This window comes from Callithrix jacchus, chromosome 17 (genome assembly GCF_049354715.1).
Source record: "Callithrix jacchus isolate 240 chromosome 17, calJac240_pri, whole genome shotgun sequence".
Lineage (NCBI taxonomy): Eukaryota > Metazoa > Chordata > Mammalia > Primates > Cebidae > Callithrix > Callithrix jacchus.
The window spans coordinates 36,801,545-36,824,612 of NC_133518.1; the positions used below are offsets into that span (position 1 = coordinate 36,801,545).

Consider the following 23,068-nt stretch of genomic DNA (forward strand, 5'->3'; position numbering starts at 1 on the left):
TCATTTTGTAGTATGTGTCAGAATTTCCTTTTTTTTTTTGATCTGGAAAATATTCTATTTTATGTTTATATCACATTTTATCCTTTTATTCATCAATGGATACCTGGATTGCTTTCACATTTTGGCTATTATGAATAATACTGTTATAAACTGCATGTACAAATATCTCTTCAAGTCCCTGCTTTCAGTTCTTTTAGATGTATATCCAGAAGTGAAATTGGTAAATCGTATGTTTAATATTTTAAGCAAATGCCATACAGTCGCTGAACTGTTGTACATTTTCACCTGCAATGCACAAGGGTTCCAATTTCTCCACCTCCTAACCAACACTTGTTATTTTGTATTTTTTAAGTAATTGCCATGCTAATGTTTGTAAAGTAGTATCTTATGGTTCTGATTTTTATTTTCCTAATGATTAGGGATGCCAAGCATCTTTACATTTACTTATGGACCATTTGTATATTTTTTTGGAGAAACATCTATCCGTGTTCTTTGCTCATTTTTAAAATCAGGTTGGTTTTTTGTTGTTGAGTTAGAGTTATTTATATAGTCAAGATATTAATTTCTGATCAGATATATGATTTGCTAAAAGTTTTTATTTTAATATATGATTTATAAAAGTTTTAAATTTTATTAAAGTCCAATTTATCTACTTCGTCTGATGGGAATAGACTTCAAGAAGGAGGGTATGCATCATCTTTGCAAGAGAAATAACAATGAAAAGGTTTGAGTCTAGGTTTCAGTGGATGAGTTGGGATGATGGGGCATGGGGCAATGGTAATTGCAAGTTTAGATCATAGCTAAGATGTTTAAAAGAAAGAAGGCAAAAGAGAGAGTGTGGTAGGAAAAAGGTATGAGATCAAGGAAGCAAATTTCTCCCTGCCTCTTCATCACCTTCCCTGTCTTCTCTAAACCTGGTGTAAATATGAGTACTGTAAAATAAAATTCCAGCCAACATTTTCATCCTTATGAAAGAAAACTTTGTTTTTCTTTTTATTATGGGTATGACCTGAGTATATTAATAGGTTTTAGAAAGAAATCAGGGAAAGGGGGAGGGTCAGAAGATAGAAGAAAGAGGGAAAAATTGTTTAGTGAGGTCCTAATCCAAAAGTGAGGGGATGGAAGGAGAATAAAGGCAAAGGATTACTAGACCTAGCCAACGGATAGGATTATCTTCTACTTCAAATATGATAAACATAAAAAATAGAGGAATAGAAAATGTATGTGTGATAAAGGGAAGTTAAAGAGATTCATGTTGTAGAATTTCTCTTATATCTCTGTGAATTAGGAAACAAAATCATCTGCCAAAGGTAAGGTGTTAGGTTAGGAATTGGAAACAGAAAGAAAAGAAACAGGCTGGTCATGGTGGCTCACACTTGTAATCCCAGCACTTTGGGAGGCCAAGGTGGGTGGATCACCTGAAGTTGGGTGTTCAAGACCAGCTTGACCAACATGGAGAAACCCTGTCTCTATTAAAAATCAAAATTATCCCAGCATAGTGGCACATACCTGTAATCCCAGCTACTCAGAAGGCTGAGGCAGGAGAATTGCTTGAACCTAGGAGGCGGAGGTTGCCATGAGCCGAGATCGTGCCATTGCACTCCAGCCTGGGCAACAAAAGCAAAACTCCGTCTCAAGAAAAAAAGAAAAGAAACAGAATTACAAAAAAAAAAAAAAAAAAAAAAAAAAAATGGCATTTTCCCCTTGTTTTGGAATAGAACCAGCTTTAGTATGTTTTAGTAAATTGCTGTATCTCAACTACCTGAACTGCCTTCCCTGTTGTAAATCTCTCTTTACAAGTAGAAACCATGGCAAGCAACCTGTCACGGAATTCCAACTGAGTGCTAAATGCATTTTATTCTTTAAAACCTCCTCAATGATCACTAAACAGATGGCCTTCCACAGTTAGCTTCACCAGAACATCTTGTCAGGCCAAGCCTGTTTAGCTTTGAAGATGGCATAAGTCATAGCAGTTTTCACATTGGCCTGTTTCTCTCTTGTAGGTCTGTTTACCTAGTAATTATTTATATGAGCCTAATAGCTTTTAAAAAAGCCAAGTTAATGAAGACAAGATTACTGCCAATTTTCTTCTAATTTATTTTACTAAATATATTACTTCTAAAATATAATTCTGATTGCTCCACTTTCTTACTTAAAATGGGTCCTAGGATGCATATCTTAAGTTGGAATGAAGCCATTGCTTTTTATGACCCTCAGGTCATTCTGAGAGACCCTCAATGTCCACACCGCAATCCTATTCTGTGGTGGAGAGCCTTACCAGTCATGCTTCCCAGTTGTGTCTTGGAGCCTTCATGCAGACTACCCTCTATATCTACATCACTCAACTCTTTGCACATTATCAATACTAATTTCTTATCATGTTTCCTGTCTCAGCTTTGATATTACTGTTTCTAATGGCTTAAAGCTCCTATTATGTGCTCTCACAGTAAGTTTTTTTTTAGTTGCCTCCATTTTTTCCATCTCCCTCTGTATTTTTAGCCACAGAAGTCAATGAACCACATCTGAAGGGTCACTGTTCTCTCTGTATGCCTTATACATAGGGCCTGGCATATAGCATGAATTAAGCCATGATTTTACTATTTCTTGTATTTGAAAAAAGATTTTGTAGAAACAAATTAGAGCTTGGAGAAATTATCCAATTTTGTTGCCCCTTTGACTACCTATGTCGACTTGTGATATTATTTAAATTTCTTTGATTCTTATTTTTCTTAGCTGTAACATGAAATTGTCTACCTATCTTCCTCATTGTTGTAAGAAGCAAATAACATCTAGTACAATGAATAGCATAAACAGGGAAAAGTAAATGATAGATTCTATCTTATTATTTTTTCCAATTAAAATATGACTGCCAACATTGTATCATTATGTTTCTCCTTTATTTTCTTTTTATTCATTCTATCAAGATGGCAGCACCGGTGCATTCGAAAAGAGCTACTTACATAATTAGTTGAGAGAGAAATAACTAAAACTAGCTAACATTTATTAAGCAGTTACTCTGTGCTTGGTATTGTGCTAAGCAGTTTATACATACTATATTGTTAGTACTTATTTGTATCATTTTCTTTATAATATTTGGGATTGTGAAGGATGTAGTCTCCTGCTTATCCTGCAGTCAATGATGACAATGGAAGATGAGACAGAATCTTCTTAGTTATCTTCACGTTCAGATGGATGTTCACTAGGGCATGCCTATTTTTTTTTCTGTATCTTTTTCGAAGTTTTAGTGCACAGTAAGAAGAGAAAAGATCTATTTGGAGAAATGGACTGTCAGCTGCTCCTGTCCCACGCTTTTTACCCACAAAATATGCCAATTCTAAAGCTGTTACCAGTATGTCTTTTTCTTATCAAAGATACCACCAATTTCTGGGCCATTATTTTCTTGGAAGTCCTATAAACACACTGGATATTTTAATATCACTAAGATTTCTCATTGGATATGGGATGTGTATTATACATATATACATATGTATATGTAATATACATATATATGTATACACACATGCATATGTATATATATGTGTGTGTGTTATATATACATATACATAAAATATTCTGCTTGTTGTTTTTTCTGTTTTTTTTCTTCTGATACTACTGTAGGTTTTTAGTTTCTTAACGGCAAGAACTATGTCTTTTTTGCATTCCTATCCTCAGAACCTAGTATTGTACCAGGAACATAGTAGACTCCCCAAAATTATTGTTGAAAGAATACATTTTGAATAAACCATTCCCCTTTACTTGTACACATGTGTGTACACACACACGAATACTTTACATAATTGATAGGACTGTCACAATTTTGCTAAGACTTGTGATTAAAGAGTATTTGTATCTTATAGAGATTTATACAGATTAAGTAAAAGATACAGTGTGAACAGTGATGACCCCTGAGGAAAGCTGCTGCTCTGAGAACAGCTGGGAGAACAAGGGATTTTCAAAATGAATAGGTTGTGCTTCTGTGTTAAAGATCAGATGGATGAACAAAAGTGGAACTAAATTTGCCAAGAATGACCTTGGCTTTTTATTCTGGACTTTGAACTAACCTTATTCTCCTATCTCAGTCAAAATAATTTTCTCAATTAAGGTCTGTCAAATAAACATGCAAAAAATGACCTTCATGGGATAGTCCTTAGGAAAAGCTGATAAATGATTGCAAAACTCTGAGACAAGGAAAGATACCAGTGAATCTTGAATAATAAATCAGAACCTTTCTGTGCTAAGTCAAACTAAGAGGCATTTAATTTGGAATCTTCCAACGTTTGGCTATCTGCTCAAGGAAAAAGGTTTGCAATAAATGTATATATGAAAGAAAAGCTGACAGTTGAAAAACTAAAATGAAAAATAATGACATAATGTTAGGAGATGCCTTCAAGGAGACAAGTTCTCAGAAAGTTGAGATCTCAATTTAGAACATTTCTTTCTCTCTAATTGTTGTTCTGTGTGCTGCTGCAATATGATGAAATGGCCATAAACTTAGTGTGATAGGCTTGCAGAATAATTTAATTATAATTTAACATTTACTTTTATGCTATGCAATTACTTACATTGCTTTTTGCTGAAGACAATACATTTAAGCAGCTGCACACAATGAAAAAATAGCTGACAGGGTCAATTCTAAAGTTATACTAAGGTTTAGTTACATTCCTTTTTTTACCCAGTGGACTTAACAAATTAGGCAACATGAGACTGGTTGAAAGAAAATAGACAAGTATTCTGGAGCCCTTGATTCTACTTTAAACCAGCTCTTTGAGTTTTGTAGATTCTGTAATCTTTAATGGGGTAAGTGGCTTTTAAAAAAATCTATCAATGTTATCATTGTATGGTCAATATTTCTTTTATTCGCTAACATTCTGTGAGAATGATACATGCTGATGTGGCTTGTTTAATCAAAGAAAGGCTGTGTCGTTTATGAGATTAAATTCTTCTCCCAAGCTAGTCATCTGTATATATTGGGCAAGACTGGTCCATGATATTAGACTTTTATTCTGTATTCTAGGTTTCTTTATATTATTTCTTGTCCTGGAAGTCTGAATCACAGGTGGTTTTTACATGAGCAGTTTTACTGCAAAATATGTTTTTTTGTTACAATGGTTACAATGTCAGTATGACTATCTGAAATATCACTTAAAAGACTTTTTTTTGTTAAATACTATTTTCATGTTCACTCCTGTGACTTTTAAAGAGTCTATGTTAATTTAGACATTATATATTGCTACCAACTCATCAATTTTGACTTGTATAATTTAGAATTTGGGGTTATTCTGAAAGTAATCAGGCTTTGTTAGAATTAGAAGTTCCAAGTAAAGGGCATAATGTAGAGGCTGATAGTTTTAAAGCTTTCTGGATAGTTTAAATAAATTTCTGGAGACAGAATTTATTTAGTGTATTCTTAGAGTTCACTAGCAGCTTTGTTTTAAATAGTTTTATTAAGATATAATTAACATAAAAACTCACTCATTTACACTGTACAATTAAAGTTTTTGTCATTGTTGTGTTTCTAGAGATAAGGAAGGTAAGAGTGGTCTTCCTGCTTCTGCTGTTTTTTGTTTCCAAGGTGTCATGTTTTGGGGTAGGATTTTCCTGTACTCCATCACTAAAGTATTTATTAATTTAGTGTATAACAAAAGTTAACATTTCAGTTATTTCAGTTCAGCAGGAAAGAATGTTTTTTTTTGTTTCTGTTCTTTTTTTTTTTTTTTTTTGGGAGATGGGGTCCTCACTCTGTCACACAGCCTATAATGTATGATCGGGGTCATTGCAGCCTCAAATTCCTGGGCCTGAGTGATCCTCATGCCTCAGCCTCTCAAGTAGCTAGGACTACAGGTATGTGCCACTGTGCAGGCTATTAAAAAAAATTGTAGAGATGGGAGTCTTAGTATGTTGCTCAGGCTAGTCTTGAACTCCCAGTCTCAAATAATCCTCCTGCCTTGGCCTCTCAAAGCACTGGGACTACAGGCATGAACCACCAGTCAGCCCCCCAATGTTAAGTTTTAAGACTATTCATGTAGTTATGTAGCTATCACCACGACATAATTTTAGAACATTTTGGAAGTCCTAGCCAGAAAATTCAGGCAAGAGAAAGAAGCAAATGGTGTCAAAATAGGAAAAGAAGTCAAACTATCTCTCTTTGGATGGTATGGTTTTATACCTAGAAAAATCCTAAAGACTCCACCAAGAGGCTCTGGGAAATAATCAACAACTTATATATATATATATATATAAGCTAAGGTGAAAGATCTCGGCAGGAGAACTATAAAACACTGCTGAAAGACATAATAAATAACACAAACAAATTGAAAATCATTCCAGGCTCATGAATTGAAAGTATCAAAGTTGTGAAAATGGTCATGTTGTCCAAAGCAATCTATGGACTGAACTCTATTCCTGCCAAACGACCAATGTTATTTTTTACAGTATTAAAAAAAAAAACTTTTCTAAAATTCATATGAAACCAAAAAAGCACTTGAATATCCAAAGCAATCCTTAGCAAAAGAACAAAGCCAGAGGCATCACATTATCCAACTTCAAACTATACTTTAAAGCTACAGCAACCAAAACAGCATGATACTGGTACAAAAACAGACACATAGACCAGTGAAACAGAATAGAGGATCCAGAAATAAGGTCACACACCTACAGCCATTTGATCTTCAACAAAGTCACCAAAAATAAGCAATGGCAAAAGAACTCCCTATTAAATAAATGGTGCTGGGATAGCTGGCTAGTTGTATGAGGAAGGATGAAATTGGACCCCTACCTTTCATCATATACAAAAACTAACTCAAAATGGATAAAAGATTTAAATGTAAGATTTCAAACTATGAGAGTCCTAGAAGACAACCTAGGAAACACCATCATGGACATTGGCCTTGGGAAATAATTTTTTACTAAGTCCTCAAAAGCAATTGCAAAAAATTAAAAATTGATACGTGAGACCTAATTAAACTAAAGAACTTCACAGCAAAACAAAACAAAACAAAACAAAACAAAAAACAAAAACTATCAACAGAGTAAACAGACAACATGTAGAATGGGAGAAAATATTCATAAACTAGTCATCCAACAAAGGTCTGATACCCAGAATCTATAAGGAACTTAAATAATTAAACAAGCAAAAACCAAAAACCCCATTAAATAGTGGGCAAAGGTTATGAACACTTCTCAAAATACATGCAGCCAACAAACATATGAAAAAATACTCAACATCATGAGTTAATGCAGGAACTGAAAGCCAAATATTACATGTTCTCTGTTGTAAGTGAGAGCTAAACATTGGGGACTCATGGACATAAAGACGGCAACAATAGACGATAGGGACTACTAGAGGGAGAAGGAAAGAAGGGCAAGGTTTGAAAACCTAACCACTGGGTACTATGCTTACTACCTGGGTGACAGAAACACTCACATCCCAAACCTCAGCCTCATACAATATACCTGTGTGACAAACCTGCACATGTATCCCCTGAATCTAAAATAAAAGTTGAAATTGCATTAAAAATTTTTTTAAATTATTTATTGACATAGGAGAATAAATATTTAGAAAGTTTTCCTCCCTCGTAAAAGAAACCTTATACCATCAGCCTTAAGCAATCAATTCTCATCTCCTCTCCCTACTCCCACCCTTGCTTCTAAGCAAACCTTAATTGACTTTGGGTCTCTATGGATTTGCTTATACTGAATTTCAAGTAAATGAGACAACAAATATGTGGATTTGATCCTTTTACTTAGCAAAATGCTTTCAAGGGTCAGTTATGTGGTAGCATGTTATCAGTACTTTATTTCATTTTATTTCCAAATTTTGTATAATGAATAGATATTCTAAATTTCATTCATATATAAATCAGTTTATTAGCATTTGAGTTGTTTCCAGTTTTTGGCTATTAGGAAATATTGCTGTAAACATTGTTTATAACTTTTTGTAAGAATCTATGTTTTTCATTTAATTACCTGGGAGTGAACTCTCTGGGTCATATGGTGACTTTATGTTTAATATTTTGAGAAAGGATTAAACTGTTTGCCAAAGCAGCTGCACAGTTTTGCATTCCTGGTAGCAATGTATGAAGGTTCTGATTTCTCTACATTTGTCCAATACTGGTTATTGTATTTTTAATGATCACCATTCACTGGGGATGAGGTGGTATCTCTTTGTGGGTTTGATATCCCTATGACTAATGGCTTTGAGCATCTTTTCATATACTCATTGGCCATTTATATATTCTTTGGAGAAATGTCTAAAGTCCTTTGTCCATTTAAAAAAATTGTGTTGTCAGGCCAGGCATGGTGGCTCATGCCTGTAATCCCAACACTGTGGGAGGCCAAAGTGGGTAGATCACCTGAGGTCAGGGGTTTGAGACCAACCTGGCCAACATGATCTCTACTAAAAATACAAAAAATTAGCTGGGTGTGGTGGTGGGTGCCTGTAATATAAGCTACTTGGGAGGCTGAGACAGGAGAATTGCTTGAACCTGGAAGGCAGAGGTTGCAGTAAGCCGAGATTGTGCCATTGCTCTCCAGCCTGGGTGACAAGAATGAGACTATGTATCAAAAAAAAAATTGTATTGTCTTTTACTATTAAATTGTAGAAGTTTCTTATATATTACATTTGTTGTTTTCTAATTGTTTATATGATAACCATGCTAGCTGATATGAAATGGTATTTCATTGTGGGTTTTTTGGCATTTCTCTAATGACTAATGATGCTGACTGTCTTTTCATTGGTTTATTGGCTATTTATATATCTTTGGAGAAAGGCCTGTTCAAGTCTTTTGCCAATCCTTGAATTGGATTGTTTATTTGTTGTTGAGTTGTTGTTCTTTATATATTCTGAATAATAAGCTATTAACAGAAATATGGTTTGCAAAAATTTTCTCTCATTCTGTTTGTCATCTTTTCACTTTCTTGATCATTTCCTTTGAGACACAAAGTTTTCTAATTTTGATGAAGTCCAACTTACCCAGGTTTTCTTGTTCAACTTACCTATGTATTTCTTTTATTGCTTACTTTTATTGTTGTATCTAAGAATCAATCATCAAATCCAAATTCATGAAGATTTGCCTCCATGTTTTCCTGAGTTTTGTGCTTTTAGCTCTTATATTTAGGTTATTCATCTATTCTAAACTAATTTTTGTATATATTGTTGAGTAGAATTACATTAAAATCACTTCAAATAACTTCATTGTTTTGAAGGTAGACATTTAGTTGCTTCAGTATCACCTAATGAAGAGACAATTCTTTCCCAATGGAAAGAAATTTACACCTTGTCAAATTTAGTTGGTAATACATGCATGGATTTATTTTTGGACTCTCAATTCCATTCCATTTGCCTATATTTTTATATGCGTATGTGTATGCCAATAGTGCACTTTTCCAATTACTGTGTGTGTATACAACTTGCATTTTAACACAGACCATTTGCAATCCATATGAATTTGAGAATTTTTTTTATTTCTTTAAAAAACGGCTTCTGAAATTTTGATAAGAATTGCATTTAATCTGTAGATTCCTTTGAGTAGTATTGAAATCTTAACATTAAGTTTTCAATTTATAAACATAGGCTATCTTTCTATTTATTCCTTTAGCAATGTTTTGCAGTTTTCGGTGCACAAGTCTTTCACCTTCTTGGTTAAATTTATTCTTAGGTGTTTTATTCTTTTAAATGCTATTGCAAAGGAATTGCCTTCTTAATTTACTTTTCAGATTTTTCATGGATGATGTATCGATACAAATGATTTTTGTGTGTTGATCTTGTATTTTGTGATGTTGAAGGATTTATTTATCAGCTCTTTCAATTACTCTGGATTCTTTTGAGATTTCCCCTATATAGGGTCACTTCTGTGAATAGATAAAATTTTATTTCATTCTTTCCAATTTGAATGCCTTTTACTTTTTGTCTAATTGCTCTGCCTAAAACTTCCAGTATAATGTTCAATAGCAGTAGTGAAAGCAGACATTCTTGTCTTGTTCTTGATTTTAAACACGGCAGTCTTTAGATCTCTCAACATTGAGTATGATGTTAGCGGTAGGTTTTTCATAAGTGCCTCTTTCTCATGTCACGAAACTTACCTTTTAATCCTGGTAAGGTTATAATTTTTGCTTTCAACTGTCATAGATTTTAAAGAACTCAGAAGAAGAAAAATAGTCTATCTCCCCAGATAGTTACCATTTTTCTTGTTCTTCTTTTATTCTTGAAGTTATCATTTTTCCTCTAGTATCATTTTTCTTCTCTCTCAAGTTATTCCTTTAGCATTTTTTAGAACAGATATACTGGTAGCAAATTATCTTACGCCTCCTGTATCTGAGAATGTGCCTATCATACCTTTATTCTTAAATATTATTTTCTCTGAATATTGATACTTCTTTTACTTTAAAAATATCATCCCAATACCCTTTGGACTCCATCGTTTCTAATGAGAAATCCACTGTCATTTAAATCATTGTCTCCTATAAATAATATGTCATTTATTTCTGGCTGCTTTTAAGATTTCTTTGTAGTTAATTTTCAGAAATTTGATTGTGATATTTCTGGGCATGGATTTATGTGTGTTTATTTTAGTTGAGGTTAGCTGAGCTTCTTGAATCTGCAGGTTTCTGTACCTAACCAAATTCGGTTACACTTTCAGCCATAATTTCTTCACCTTTTCCCCTACACTTTGTTTTCTTCTTTCTTCTGGCACTCTGATCAAATAGATATTACACCAGTTGTAGTCTGACAGATCCATGAGCCTCTGTTTAATTTTTTCAATCTTTTTGTTGTTGTTCTGGGTGGATAATTTCTAGTAAGCTATCTTCAAGTCATTGACTCTCTGTTTTCTTTATTTGGTTATTGAGTCTTTCTGGGAAATTTTTGTCTTAGTTTTTGTGCCTTTTTTAAAAAAAATTCTTCTTTTTTAAAAATATTTATTTCCTGGCAAAGATATTCTATATTTCCGTCACTTTAAAAAATATTCACCTTTACTTCTTGAACCTTGACTATAATAGTTGCTTTAAAGTCTTTATCAGTTAATTCCAACATCTGCATCATGTCAGGATTGGCATTTGCTGATTCCTACTTCTTATGCTGACTAGTTTTGCACTGCATTTTGGACACTTAATATACTGTGTTATGAAACTCTGGGTCTTATTTAATTCTTATGGAGATTATTGGAGAGAGAGAGATCAGTTCATAGACTTGGAGGTTTAAACTAAAAGTACCAAACCACTTTTTGTAAGCGAGAGTTCTAGGTGGGTTCTATTTTCAGAGTCTGCAGTGTTATCTGGCTCTCTCCCATATGTATGCCATTCAGAAGCCAGTCTGAGACCTTAGGGATGGCCTACCTATCAGTTCTCAGAGTCTTCGGTTAGACTTATGTTCATGCCCATGTTGCTTGTAGAGGAGCCCCACAATTCAGACACCACTTTATGGGATTACTTTCTTGAATTCTCTCTTCCTTGCAGCCTTCATGATACTTTTTGGTTCTGAAAGGCTCTGACTTTGCTCTTCTGTCTAGAAGGGTAGGGCTTTAGTTTTCCTTATTGCTGTGAACATTCCACAGCTATGTCTGCCACTGAAGCCAAGTAGCAGGACACAGGGAGAAATAAATAATTGGGATATTCCCTCACATTCTTAGGATCACGGTCCCTCCTGTCAGAGGGAACAGTTCCTTTCCCTCCAGGTTTTAAGTACCTGCCCAGCTACCGCTGTTATTGTTATCACCTCTGTAACAAGACTGCCATAGATTTTCCTGGGTCTGGGATGGAAAAAACTAAAAGCAAAACAGTCGAATTTTTATACTTTTGCCAGGGACTGACCCCAAGGACTCCTTTTTCTGACTGAGACCAGCAGTTGAGGTCTTCTCTTACAGCTCTTTCTGCCTACACTCAGTCCACAGTTTTGAACTTTGTGATGCATTTCAGTCCACACTGGGAAATACCTGAGGCAAAAAGCAAGAAACTCACCCTTAAATTGGTCTTACTTTGAGTGCTCGTTTTCTTATTTAATTCTACCTGCTACCATTTAACATTTCAGAGTCATCACATAGCTGCTTAATACATCTGTTTTAGTCTTTTGTTGTACTCAGTAGGAGAGACAGGGTAACGTAATGTATGCTTACTTTTATCTGAACTAGAGCCACAATCTTAAATATATATAAAAAAGATTATATTAGATAATATTTTATTTATGTATATCTTATTTACTTCCTCCCCCCGCCCACCATATGTGTTTAGGCTTAAATGTCCTAAGCCATTCTGGGCAAATAGCTCAAATCCCCCCTTTATTGTTCTTTTTTCTTTTTTTTTTTTTTTGAGACAGAGTCTCACTCTGTTGCCCAGGCTGAGCAGTGACGCTATCTCGGCCCATTGCAATTTCTGCCTCCCGGGTTCAAGCAATTCTCTACCTCAGCCTCCCAGGTAGCTGGGATTACAGGCACCTGCCACCATGCCCAGCAAATTTTTTGTATTTTTAGTAGAGACGGGGTTTCACCAATTGGCCCGGATGGTCTTGAACTCCTGACCTTGTGACTCACCCACCTTGGCCTCCCAAAGTGCTGGGATTACAGGCATTAGCCACTGTGCCAGGCCACGAATCCTTTTTAAAAAAGCCCCTCTAAGTGTATTCCAGAACCTCAGTTAGTATCTAGCCTCATTACTTCTTTGTATTATTCCATTGAATTTTAAGTCAGTTTTCTTTAGCTTTAACTATGGTATATCATTTTCCAAATAACACGTTGCTATGTAAATATCTAGGGGTATTAGAGACTTTTAATAATTCAATTTAAATAAAAATTATTGTGGGTGTATATATTGTGGGTGTATATACATTTTAAAATAATAAAGGGAAAGAAAGCAAAATTTTAGTAACTATTTCTCTCATTAGAGGAGCAGAATAAATTTTTACCTGTTGGATGCACATTTACAGTTTGCTGAATACGCACTTCAAAATGACATACATATATAGCATGTAATTTTTAGAGGAACTCTTACTTCTGATTGGCCTGACATAAACCCTAAAAGGTGTTTTCTCTCTGTTCTTATGGTCACCACATTAGGAAAGGTAGTTATGCAGACATGAGTGGGGTAGGAGAAGGGCTCCCCCAACAAGGAATGTCAGCCAATCAAGTGTTGGTCAGTCAATTGTTAAACTGTCACTTTAAAATCATAACTAATTGTAGACAGTGCCAGGCAAAGGCAGTTTCCAATAGATAGAAAATACCTGAAGCTGGTGATCAGTAGCTTCCCAGTAAGATCTCAAGAGTTGGGCAAGTGGGCTCAAACATACACACTAAGACGCAAAATGGTAGCCTTTAACTGGTATATGATGGTACCTTTAGGAAAGCTCAACTGGTAAGGAAGAGATGCCTCAAGTAAGCATGTGCACAACTTCTGCAAGCACACTGTTCATGTGGCCCTCCTAAGTGCTGGCAGGTTACTATGCATGTGGACAGCCTGCTTCAAGGGAAGAATCCAGGGAGAAAACCCCCCCACAAATTCTGGAGCCATGCCAATGTATAAAACCCCAAGTCAAGGGCTGAACAGAGCACTTAGATCTCTCAAGTCCCCTACTTGACCTTCTTCCAAGTGTACTTTACATCCTTTTGTTCCTGGTATTAAAGTTTTTAATAATCTTTCATTTCTGCTTTAAAATGCCTTGGTCTCTCCCTCTGTCTTAAATCTATTTTTTGCCCCTTGGCCCAATTCTTGCCCCTGAGGAGATGTACAGATTCACTGCTGGCAGCAATCACAACTCATTATATATTTCCACTTAAGAATTATAGGCATATTGAAACTTTTGTTGTGTTTAATAAGAAGAATCAAAGTAAGTTCAGGTTTACTTATTGAGTAAATGTAAAAGCACTGGGGTGAGGGTAGGAGTGGAGGCTATAACTAATCCTTGAACATAATTATATATGCCTGACCCTATATGCATTCAAAAAAAAAAAAAGACAAATAATGACTAAGCTAGTAAAGGAAGAGATAAAGACTTTTCACAATCAGAAATGAAAAGAACAAAAAAGCATTATGTTTCCCTAAGGTAGATCTTTTTGTGGTAGACTATAACAAAGCAATAAAGGAATAGGCAATACTTGCATACCCAGTGGACTATTTAAATATTACTGTGACTGAGAACAAAAGACTTCAAAATTTCCCTAGCTCTCTTGTTTAAATCTATATGGGAATACAGATTTAGAGCTAAATGGAGCACAATCACACAGAGAGCCTTTGGAGGCTACAAGAACTATGAATATTGATGGGAATTCACTTCTGTGTTGTGCTCTGAACAAATGACGACAGAGTAGTAAACAACCATTTCCTTGGAGATGCAAATAGATTCCATAGGCTGTGAACTGAAACTCTTTCTCACTCAGATCTTATTCAAAGCAAACAGTGTATTTAGAAGGGTACACAGACCCTAACAATTAGGCTGGATATGGCAAACTAGAAACAAAGAAACAGAATTAGTTCCAACTCCTTATAATTATGAAGTTTTTTTTCTCTCTTTCTCTTACCAAATAAGCTAGAGATGGTATTATTTTTGTTTCATATTTTTTGAAATGAATTAATTCATTCTATGAAAATTGCCTTTGAGTATTTATCAAAATTTTGCTGGATCTGAACTCTACAAATGCCATCTTTCAGAGCCATACAGTATTTCCCGGAGGATTGTTGCTAATTTCATTTTTACTAATGTTGAAAAACTATGTTTTTCGAATAGAGAAATTTCTCTTTGGGGTCTGCAGAGGTTCATAAGTGACTTCCAGATACAATCTACCACTGGAAGTTAAGGAGATAATAAAAAGAAATCACAATATTTGATGCAAAACCTGAATAATTATATTCTAAAGAGGAAAATAGGATTCTTTCTTTTTGCATAGAAAAGCAGCAAAGGCTACTGTATGGAAATTCAGAGAGGGAAAAATGTACTAGCAAAAAAAAAAAAAATGTACTAAGCCTGAACATGGATGAGCAAATTATCAGAAATAATGAGGTCAAATAATAAAACTGTCCTTATAGAATTTAGCATGACATCTATAAATAATTATTATTAAATATTAGCTTAAAGAACAAAGTTTTTAAAGGGCAGGGAAATTTAGGTTGTTCACAAAACAGACAGCAAAAGTAAATTTGTATATTTCCTCATTTCTGTGGGGTAAAAACAGTCTCAAAGTCTGTTTTGGAATACTTGTGAGTTCCCTGAGGGCAAGGCTACATGTAATTCTCCTCTGACTGCCAGGATCCAAGTTGAACTGTAAATTCAGAGGCAAATCAGCAGTCTGTTTTAATGGAAAGCCCGAAGATGGCAGTCTATCAGGGGTGCTTAGATTTCACTGGAAAGAAATGCAGCAGGATGGAAAAAAAAATGTGTTTTCCTGATTTCCTCTTAGGAAGACCATTGCATTCTGTTTGAAAAGATCTTTCATATGTCCTTGGTTTAGGGAGTGAGACCTCAATGAGTATGCTCAAGTGATAAAAAATAACTAATTGCCTACTCAGGAGCATGTTTTTTTTTGAAATTTATGTAATTTATTTTATTTTATTTACCTGTAGGCTTTTAGTGTTTTTCAGTGAAAGGCACAAGTTTGCCAAAGAGCAGAGTAACAGAAGAGCAAAGAGCAAGCTAGAAGTGGAGCTTAAATTCTATTATCAATAGGTCTCATCTTCTTCCTCATATGAGACTTACTTTTCTCTCTAAATAAATATTTAAAACTATACACACAACATTTCTTAAAGGAGGCAGCAAAGTGTCAGCTTCCTTGGGGCAGGCACCCACATGATTCAGCCTGGATCTGTTTATAAATCACTATCACAGGCACTACACAATGAATGCTACTTGTTTCCCATCTTGATACAGGATGTTCTTGCTAACAGAGAGTGGGAAAAGCAAGACCTTTTCTCCATCCAAACATTTCATGAATTAGGTGCTAGATTGTGCAGAAACTGTTGGAACCTATCAATTTCATCAAAATTTCCTGAAACATTATACCATCTGATATGGTTTGGCTCTGTGTCCACACCCAAATCCCACTTTGACTTGTAATAATCCCCACGTGTTGTGGGAGGGACTCAGTAGGAGGTAACTGAATTATGGGGATGTGTTTTTCCCATGCTGTTCTTGTGATAGTAAATAAGACTCATGAGATTTGATGATTTTATAAAAGGGCAGTTCCCCTCCACATCCCCTCTTGCCTGCTGCCACGTAAGACATGTCTTGCTTCCCTTTTGCCTTTCATCATGATTGTGAGGTCTCCCCAGCTATGTAGAACTGTGAGTTAATTAAACCTCTTTTCTTTATAAATTACCTAGTCTCCGTATGTCTTTATTAGCAGTGTGAGAATAGGCTGGGGACAGGTGTGGTGGCTCACACTTGTAGTCCCAGCACTTTGAGAGGCCAAGGGGGATGGATCACCTGAGATCAGGAGTTCGAGACCAGCCTGGCCAACATGGTGAAACCCCGTCTCTACAAAATATAGAAAAATTAGGGCCTGGTGGCAGATGCCTGTAATCCCAGCTACTCAGGAGGCTTAGGCAGGAGAATCATTTGAACCCGGGAGGTGGAGGTTGCAGTGGACCAAGATGGTTATTAAAAGTAATGCTTATTTTCTATCACTCACAGACATATCTGAATTCTGTCTGTGGATATACATTCCTGCACCATAGAAGTATGATATTACTTTGCCTTCTCCGAACATTGGGGCTATTTACTTTTCTTCATTGTTCCAACTTTTAACATATTTGCAAATACCCTTTATGTTTTTATCTGTCCTAAGACTCATTCACACCTCTGCTTTTTCCACATTTCAACATTTCTATCAAGAATCTGTGAGGGTCTCCCATGACCCTTTTATGTGTTCCACTTACCCATACATCCTTGACTCAAGTCATCATCCCTGAGAAGCCATACTTTAGATGTTTTCCTTCCCTGTGGTTTATCCTTATTAGGCTGATACATAGCCATTACATTTTAAGGAAAATATCTTTCCTCTGAGTATATTTGATAAGAGCAATAATTTTTCTTGTCCCCTAAACTTCTGGAAATCAGTTTCTCTTAAGTCTAAAATGCATATGAGACCAGTTCTAGAAATGCTACCTGGATAAATGTGTCAAGATACTTTTCTCCTAAGCCTCCTACTGCTTTCATTTCATCAATAAACTTTTTGATGTAATAATTAACTAAGTCTAGAGTAGTAGCCACCTTTGTTACTTCTACTGTCTCATCGGATAACAATTGCTTTGCTTTCATCTGCATAAGATTTCCAGCCAAATCTAAGTAAGTAAAATTCCCCAATTCTTAGTAGGCTTCTTTGCTATTATGAAACAATCCATTCACACCTGTAATCCCAGCACTTTGGGAGGTCATGGCAGGTAGATCATCTGAGGTCAGAAGTTTAAGACCAGCCTGGCAAACATTGTGAAACACTGTCTCTACTAATACACACACACTCACACACACACACACACACACACACACACACACAGAGAAATTAGCTAGACATGGTGGTGCACACCTGTAGTCCCAGCTACTTGAAAGGCTGAGGCATGAGAATCGCCTGAACCTGGGAGGCGAAGGTTGCAATAAGCTGAGATCACACCATTGCACTCCAGCTTGACCAACAGAGAGAGAGACTCTGTCTCAAAAAAAAAAAAAAAAAGAAAAAGAAAAATCTGTATTAGAAAATACATTTTATTTGCTCAGTGTGCTCATAGACAGTAGCATCCAAAAGTATTCTTGATGAAATAGTGTTCTTATATAGAGTCAGAAGATCAGTGTATAAGCCTTGATATGTTTCCTCTTACCAGCACCATTGCCTTTAGTAATAACTAGTCTTCTCAGTCTTTTTACCTGCTACAAGATGAAACCAAATGGCATAATGTGAAAAAGTATTTTTAAAATATAGAAGTTATTTTAATAAAAACAATTCCAGGATGGTTTGTGTTTTTCTTCCCCTTTGATATCTTTATTTGAATGAATATACACTAAGCTAAAATCAGATAGGCCTTAGGTGGTCATTTGTGTTATTTTGCCTGCATGTTAAACACTAACTTAAATGAGTATTACAGAACTTTGTTATTCCACCAAAGGTCAGAGTCAAATATGTTGATGTGTATTTTTATGTGTCACAATTTAAGAAACACAGTATTTTACTAATCCAAAGATTACTTGTATGCCTTACTAGTCTCATAGAGTAACTGTCATGGCAAATGTGTTTCCTTAGGACTTAATCATATGCAGAACTCTGTAGTTCTATAAAATCATGACATTCTTTCAAATATTTATATAACATAATTTATAAGCTCATATGCCTTGGTATCAGACCCACTTGTGTTTGAATTTCGGCTCTAAAAATACTAGTTATGTGATGTTAGGAAGGAAGTATTTTAACTCTTTGAGGCTCTTTGAATTTATCTAAAAATAGTGATAAAAATTGTTACTTGCTGACTGTGGAAAATAAGGTATTGTGATATGTTGTGTGTTTGAGGTTCTTTATTACCTACTAATTCCCATAATCATTCTTAAAAATGCCGTAGCATACCATTACAAAATTAGGAGTCCATGGAAAGCTATGCAACAGTGTTGTACAACTTCAGGTGGTACAAATGGTGTTTCAATAGCATTTTGTGTATGTGGCAGGCCCTACAGTTGCATTAAGTCTTGGATTTGAACTCAAGTATTTTATCCCACTGTCTTCAGATTCCACTAATTCAACAAATATATGTAGGTATTCAGATCTAGTCAGAGACTGGCACTGCGTTAGATGGTGGGAAAAAAAGACAAATGAGAACACCATCCTTTTTAATACAGTATATTATTTAACAAAAATAGTACATAATTATGTTAGGAAAAAAAAAATCAAGACCCTTTGTTTTCACCTGCAGCTCTTTATTACATGTTAGATAAAGACTGCTTCTCTGGGTGGAGAAGTTGGAAAAAGCTGTTCTTGAAGAGTGGGATGGAACAGAATGCAAGTCTCATGCCACAGCCCCACAGATGGAAGAAGGAAACCCAGGCTCACTTAAGATCCTAATCATGTTTCCTTAGCAAGGTAATTTTGTGCAGAGCACAACCTGCACAACTGTACTTGGAAATGATAAGTTTACAGTAATAAAAAGAGGATGCACGTTACTTTGGATATATTATCACACAAAACTCACAATGACACAAATTAATGAAACTTCAACATTTTACATAAAGTCAAATTAACATGTCTTGGCTCATTATTGGATTTAATGAAATACGAGTCTTGTATTTACAATAATTAAACAAAAATTTAAATCTTTACTATAGTCTTTGAATAAATACCAAGAGATGTTGAATTTGTAGAGCAGAACTTCTTTTTTAAATGTCATTCTCTTTCAATATCTTATATCCATGGATAAGTCAGAATGGAGGAATTATTCTTCCTGTCCTACTTGCTTAAGGCCCGGGATTTTTATAAAAATTGGCTTTATTTACAGGTGAAATGAATATAAGTGTTGTATTATAGTGTGATGTTATAAAAATTCTCATTTGCAGACATTGTTGAAGTCCACATAGGTAGTGAGTTAAGCTGGCATCTATATTTCCTTTATCTAATACTAGACAAAGTTAGTAGTCTTGTATCACAAATTGCTTTTCTCTCAAAAGTCTTGTAAAATATACCACAAACTAAAGTTTAAATAAAACCAACTGCTGTACTTCCTTTTGACTCATAACCCTAAAAGCTCAGGAAAAATATATACACTTTGGGATAGGGAGCAGATAATTAATGGTTGCCTATAATTCTGAAGCGTAGCATGTTCAATCTGGGTAATTACACCAAATCAGGCAGAAACACTATTATCAGCTTTTAAATGCTATTGTGCCACTAGGGTTTTTACCTTTGTTTTTCCACTTGAAATGAGACTTGACACCATAATTGAATATATCCTGAAGTTGATGACAAATTTTAAAATATACAAAAGTACTTTCCCCCTACTGAGTACTCAAGAACAGTTCTAAAAGTAGCTGGGACCAATCTCACAAGTCTAAAGATAACAATGTATTTTAACCTGATCTTTCTAAATTTGCTTCTGGAGGGACACCAAATACCTTTATATTTATCATTCCAATATGAAGCTTTTAAATGCTTTCAAATAAACTTTTAACTATTTTATTGGTACTCTTTGACTGTTCTGAGTGAGAGGAACAGAGAAAAGGTCCGAGAACAAGCTGAAGAAGCAGAACATCCTAGAATTAGAATTAATAATTAGAATTACTAAGTATGTGAGGAGTTGTTTTGCCCAATACCCCAATTTTCAGATAAGGACATTGAAACTCATTGAATTTAGTTTTTTTTTTTAAAGTCATCCAGATTTCTTGCGGCCTGTCAAGAACTGATACCTGATTCCCATTAGGAGAGTGCTTTCACAACTCCAGGAGCATTGGGTTTCAGAGCTAAATCTAATGTCAGCTATTTAACAAGCATTAAGAAAATAAAACTTTTCAAACTATTTTATTGATTGATTGAGAGAAGGTCCCACTCTGTCTCCCAGGCTGGAGTGCAGTGGCACTATCATTGCTCACTTCAGCCTCGTTCTCCTGGGCTCAAGTGATCCTCTCACCTCAGCCTCCTGAGTAGCTGGAACTATATTTTATAGTGATCATTTTATGTCCATCGCTTTAGCTGCAACATTGTTAAATAATCATAGTAACTTTGAAAACATGTGACACAACAGTTGGGATAAGCAAGAAAGAGAGAGAGAGAGAAACAAAGTGAGAGAGACAGAGAGAGAGCACAATAGATGTGTAATTTCAGTATCTTCCAAAAGTGGATTCTGATCAATAGAATATGTATTCTTCTTTATTACGTTTACTGTCAACATGGATATAGAGAAGATGGAGATTAACTCAGGAGGAAAGTACAAATTGCTTTTCCAATTACTCTCTTTAGTAATTTTTAAACCCTTATTTTTAAAAGAATTTTCGGATAAAGTAAGATCAGGTTTTTCTTCAAAGCTTTATTCAAAATATTTGGAAATATTTGGATCAAGAGTATAATACAACATAAAAATTATGTCTTTATCCTTTCATCTGTTAATGTTTATTCTTAAAAAAATTAAAGTTCTACCTTGTGGAAAGAAGAGAAAGAAGCTAAAGTCATTGAAAATGGATCAAAGAAACATTTCAGATACAATACTGGTTTGAGAAAAATTTATTGTTTTGGATTTTATAGATTTTTAACTTACAGTGATGCTAAGACATCTAATTGAAATGGACTCATAAGCCGGGAGAGATCTGGCTTGTAATCTCCTAATTTCTTGTTAGTCATTTAGATTGCGCAAGTTTCCCGAGGGATAGTTAAGCAAAAAGAGGACAAAGGGTCAAGAAGTGGACCTCAGAGAATTCTCATGTTTAAAAATGAGATTAAAAAAACTGAGAAATCAGAAAAGAGAAATCAACACAAGAAGCATAGGAATTAAAAGGGTAGATGAAAATCTAGATAATGTAGTATTCCAAAAAGCAAAAGAGAAAAGCAGCTTTGGAAAAACTACCCTTAAATGAGTCTTCATGGTGTGGGAGTTTAATGAAGACAGTCAACCCAGTGTATCTGAGAGTCTCTTGGGCCTTCACGATGTGTCTCTCACTCCCACCTCCCTATACAACTTGAGAATTTTAATTTACGGATTTGCTTTGAGCCCCATCCCCCAAATTCTGGCATCATTTAGGGTAGAAATAAAGGATCACAAGTATATTCTCAAAAGTGGTTTACCCTTGTTTACCCTTTGTTTGGATATGGTCTGTTCCCCTAAAAACTCATGTTAAAATTTGTTTCCCACTGTGGCAATGTTAGGTGGTAGAATCTGTAAGACATAGAGCCTAAGGGAGATGTTTGAATCATGGGGACTCCACTCTCACGGATGGCTTGGTGCTATTCTCCCAGTAGTCAGTGAGTGAATTTTTTCTCTGGCAAGACCAGATTAGTTCTCTCAAGAATGAATTAGTCCTCCAAGAGTGGGCTGTTATAAAGCCAAGATGCCCCTCCAGTGTCACCTGTTAGCACAGGTCTACTCCCACTTTGACCTGCCGTGTTGTGATTTAAGCATGATCGCCCTCAACAGAAACCAAGATGATGCTGGTGTCCTGCTTCTTGAACTTTCCATCCTGCAGAACCCATGAGTTAAATAATCTCTTTTCTTTATAAGTTATCCAGTTTCAGGTATTCTGTTATGGCAATACAGAATGGATTAAGATGACCCTAAATGGTTGTAGACAGTTACATAAGGATGAGTAATCAGCATTGAAACAATTGTATCTATAAATTTTTTTTGCTGCTTATTCCTCTCCTTAGGTGATTATTTTCTTAATTGATATACTGACTTTTCCAATCTGATTTCTTCTTTCATAGTCTATTACTTCAATGCTGCCAAGACTGTATGCACATTTTCATCTTAGATTTTTAGATCTCAGGGGTAGCATGGGCATCACTCCATATATAGCCTGATTTCGTGGGAAAGAAGCAGATAAAAACAGGGTTAGTACTTTGCCAAAAGATACAACTAATTGGCTTCAGAGACTAGTATAAAGTTTCCAAAATGCCATTATGAGTTAACTACAATTTCTCATATTTTAAGTGCAAACTTTATAGTATATTAAGGACAGAGGTATTTTGTTAGAAGATAGTAAAGGGTAGATCTCATCTTTTCCATAAGTGTGTGAATTTGCATTAGTTACTTCAGTTTTCAGACCCTCAGTATTCTCATATATAGAATAAGCATAATAATAGTACTTTTAAAAATAGGGCTGTTTTAAAGCTTAAAAATGAACACACATAACCTCTTAGAACATGTCTCCAAGTAGGAAGCAGTCAATGTATGTTAGTTATATTATTGTTATTTTTGTTGCTCTTTAGTATAGGCAAAACACACATTGAACCTCTTCTTGAGGAAAGCATACTACTGTGTGCAATTGATTAAATAAAATTTAACTTAAAATATGTTCCTAAAGAAATTTATGGACTTAAAAATATTTAGTTTGATTCTAACTCTGGTAGTTCTTATCTAACTACACTTGGGAAAGTCATTTAAATTCTCTAGGTCTCAGGTTCTTTTGTAAAAGAAA

At 35.1% G+C, this 23,068-nt stretch overlaps 2 long non-coding RNA genes across 7 annotated transcripts in view; one reads left to right on the plus strand and one right to left on the minus strand.

The window, feature by feature from the left end:
• Nucleotides 1-23,068, plus strand: part of LOC144579906 (uncharacterized) — a 535,694-nt gene that overhangs the window by 451,034 nt on the left and 61,592 nt on the right. The gene's annotated exons all lie outside the window — the stretch shown is intronic.
• Nucleotides 21,095-23,068, minus strand: part of LOC118148894 (uncharacterized) — a 164,959-nt gene continuing 162,985 nt past the window's right edge. For all 3 annotated transcript variants that reach the window (XR_013528568.1, XR_008477466.2, XR_013528567.1), the window contains exon 6: nt 21,095-22,447. This is a non-coding gene — a long non-coding RNA (uncharacterized LOC118148894). The remainder of the gene's footprint in view (nt 22,448-23,068) is intronic.